Genomic DNA, 4392 nt, shown 5'->3' with positions numbered 1-4392 from the left:
CATTTTATTTGCAATATACACTGCATATCTATTCAAAAATAGAAATATGAGAATAGTGTAATCTCTGAGTTATGTGAATGATATTGATCTAGTCTACAGCTCAAAAACTATCAAAGAGAATTTGAAAGTAATTGAAAAAGCTGCAAAGAAAATCTTTGTTAGAGCAGATATCAATCAAATTCAATTTAATATGAATAAAACTGAGTTAATTCATTTCTTTTCTAGACTCAATGAGAAAGAACTATCTCTAACTCTTTTAAATAGAGAGATTAAACCCAGTGTAAATGTCAAATGATTAGAAGTATGATTAAACTCTAAGTTGAATTTTAAATATCACATTTAACAAAGAACTGTCAAGGCAGAAAGACTATTGAACAACATAATCAGACTATCAAATACAGAGAGAGGTCTATTCTTCCAGGCTATGAGACAGTTATATATAGCCTGTATTACATCAGTAGCTGATTATGAAGTTCAAGTTTGATGAAATAATCAAGAGAATTTCACTGAACTCTTTCAAAGTCTGCAAAACAGAGCCTTGAGAAGAATTCTGAGAGCATTCAAATCATCTTCTATTAAAGCAATGGAAATTGAAGCTTCAATTCCTTCTCCTGCTATTAGATTTAAAAAGGCCTGTATGAACTATGCTCTGAGAGTTGTAAAGATGAGCTCAAATTATATAATCAGAGAAAGAGTCTCTTCTTCATTTTCATCAATTAACTCTGGAAATGAACTGAATTGAAATAGATTTCTTGATTGAAATGAAAATAATTCTTCAAAGAAAATGCCTTCTCAACTGTACAGACTATGCTCTCTGATTAAAAATCAATTTTCTTCTTTAAATATTGAAAAAGTTGATCATGAGAAGTTATCTCTCTGAAGAGAAAAGCTTGAATCTCTTATAGACTTACAAATAAGTGAACTATCAAAAGAGAAAGAATATGAACAGCATTTGAAGAGAATTTCTACAATCAATATAAAAGACTCTATTCTGGTTTATTCAGATGACTTAAAAAATGAGAACTTGAATAGATTAGACACAGACATTGCTTATACTGAAGATAATATTAATTTTATCTCAGATTTCTGAAATCTAGGCTCTGAATGTGAAGTTTTTGATACTGAACTATTTGCAATAGTGAAAGCTTTCAAACTCATTGAAATAAAATCTTATAAAAGAGGAAATTGTTTGAAAGAGATATAGATATTCTCTGATAGTCAAGCTGCTTTAAAAAGACTTAGAAATAGTCAGATTTATAATGATCAAATGAATCTTGAACTGATCTTAAACTCTGTTTTGAAAATTCAAAAGAGAAGAACATCAAAGCTGATAATTTATCTGCACTGAGTTTCTACTCACATGAATATTCATGATAATGAATTGGCTGATTCAGCTGCAAAAAAGAGTGCAGAATTAAGCAGATCTATTCAAAAAATTGTGTCCTGGTCTTTTATAAAGAGAAAAATAAAAGAATCTTGTTTAGTCAAGTGAAATGAAAGCTGGCAGAAATAAAAGAAGAGTATACATTATTCAAGATTTGAAACAAAACCCAAGTGAAAATCTTGTTCAATTAAATATAAAAAGAAAATATTCTCATCTATAATACAGCTGAAACTAGGACATGGCTATTTCAAATCTTATATACAAAGATTTGATAATAGATTTGACTCAATAGAATGCTCATTCTGCAATACAAATGAGAATTCTGAGTATATTGTAATGCACTGTGTATTATACAATAGTCTCAGAGCCAGATTGAAAGAGAAGTATGATCTAAATTAATTAAATATGAGATTCTTATTCTCAACTGAGACAGAAATTAAATACTTAATAGACTTTCTATCAGAAACTCAAGCAGCTACAAGAAAATGACTAAATTCAGAATTATCTGAGTATGAAGAGGAGAAAATTAATCAGATATAGTCTGTTAAAACAGCTATACACTCTCTTTTAATAATTTGTTTTGTTATAGTCTCTCTTTACTTTATCTTTTTCTTTATCTTTTTCTTTCAATTTCTTTCTATCTATTTATTTAATGTGTCTATCTTTGAGACTGTGTTCTTTTTCTCTTTTCTTTTGTCATGATATTGTCAAATGATTTCAAAGTATCAAAAGATGTTAAAACACTGCAATTTATAAACAGTTTTTGTATTCTGAGCTGAAATTTTCTGATTTTGCATATCTGAAATTGATGAATGTATAATAGTTAACTTTACAGACATAGAAAAAACCCTGAGAACTAAAGTTCTCAGGTAGATGTCATAGTCTCTGACTGCATACATCTATAATTGAAGAATAATAATAATAATAACATTAGAACTGATATTGATGAGATGTTCAGATCTGCAAAGATTGCTGTATTATTCAGTAATCACAGTACAATTTGAAAGCTGATAACTTCTCATTCTTCACATTAAGATGATGTCTCTGAACACAGAATCTGCATGATCATGATATGTACAAAAGTGATCATTATTGATAAGAACATTTCTAAGAAATTTTAAGTGAATGTATTGAACACTGTCATTGTAATAACTAATAACATGTCTATGTCTACTATATTATACAATGAGAAGTATTAATCTATAGTTACAGAAGATAGAAAACTTATCTGTAGTTCTTATACAATTTCTTTTTCAGCTCTGATGAATGCTTTGCTGCAGATCTCACATTTCTGTGAGCTTGAGTCAGATATCTACACTTATCTTCATGAATTGCAGAAGTCAGTGAACAAACTGTCTACTCAGATCAATCTATATAAACTTATTGAATTCTGTGAATGCATAATCTACTGTGTGTGAAGTTCTATGTCAGATAAGCTCATTGATATGAGTGATATAATTTTCTCTGCAAAAGCACAAGAAATGTCAAAGAATGTGACTGCTACTATGACTGCAGAAGCTAACACTGACTCAATCACTATCATCTATATAATGAAGAATTCTGACACTTCTGATTTTTCAGAATCACACATTTCATGAATGTGATTCACAAAGATCTTTATGACTTATATCTCTTCACTGATTACTAATGACTTGTCAAAGAGCTTTAAGAATGCAGTAGGCTGATCAGAGAGTATAGAAGAATGATGAAGATATTCAATGCAATGTGAAATAATTAATTTAGAGAGATAAAAGACCTGAACACTTGTACTGTGTTCTGATATTTCTGCTGATGAATCTGTGACTCTCAGTCACTGAGTATTCATAGAAAAGAATTGCTCTGAGAATCTCAATGCTGATGAAGACAGTATATTATAAAAGTTCAGATGAATAGTCTGCAGCAATTGACTTAAGAAAAGCTTAAGAGAGAAAATGTATATCTCTGTTATAATGAATATAATGAATCACATGATGTTTGTTATTACAGTGAAATGCAGATGAACTCTGTATTAAGTTAATATTGTACTTGCCTATCTACACAGACAGCTAGAGAAGACAGTTTATATACATCAATTCACTGATTTTGAAGCAGGCACTTCACACATGATGATGTGTGCTGTCAAGAGATCTCTATACAGCTTGAACTCTGCAGTGAAAATCTGATATGATTATCTCACAACTCTGCTGTGAGAACATGGATTCACTTCCAGCCTGTACAACTCTGGCCTCTGATGACATGACATGTGAAAGAATCTATATATGACAATTTATGTTAATGATCTTTATATTATAGCTAAGCAGCCTGTGAATGCTGATTAATTGATGAATATACTGAATGAAAAGCTTGAGATTAAAGATCTCAAGAAATCTAAAAGATATCTGAATATGAAAGTCAGTTGTATGAAGAATGAGATCAAATTAACACTTGAATAATATATCACATACTTGATGTAAGATTTTCATCTTAATGATGCAGTTACTGTTTACTCACTTATGAAGAAAGACTTATGCCTAGATGACTTCTTCATGTCAGAGAAGAAAAGTGAATTTACAAAGACTTAATATCAATATAAAGTCAGCTGTCTGCAGTATTTAGCAGTTAAATTATGTCTGAACATTGCCCATGCAGCATCCCTTCTAGCATAGAAGAACTCAGCTCTCACATTAAAAGCATGGAAAGCTCTACTACATGTCATATGCTTAGACTGGCCGCCGGGACCATGAATTTCACATTTGATCTCATTTGGTCTGGTCTCATACATTTCTTGGCGTGAATCCCGCTGGGACTACCTATCAAAAAAACATGCAAAGTGACTATATATCAGATTTTAAAATGGAACCATGACTTGAAAAAAATGAGAAAGTGGTCCCATTTGGTCTCATTTAGTCCCATTCTTAGCATAAAGTTACTATTTTTAGACATTTTAAGGTTTTTTTAGACTATTTTTAATTTTTTAAAAAGTAACGCTTTTTGATAACACTCAAATGAGATTTAAAGTCATTTAAAGC

The sequence above is a fragment of the Blastomyces dermatitidis genome (assembly GCF_000003525.1).
Source record: "Blastomyces dermatitidis ER-3 genomic scaffold supercont1.9, whole genome shotgun sequence".
Lineage (NCBI taxonomy): Eukaryota > Fungi > Ascomycota > Eurotiomycetes > Onygenales > Ajellomycetaceae > Blastomyces > Blastomyces dermatitidis.
This window is presented reverse-complemented; position numbering follows the sequence as displayed.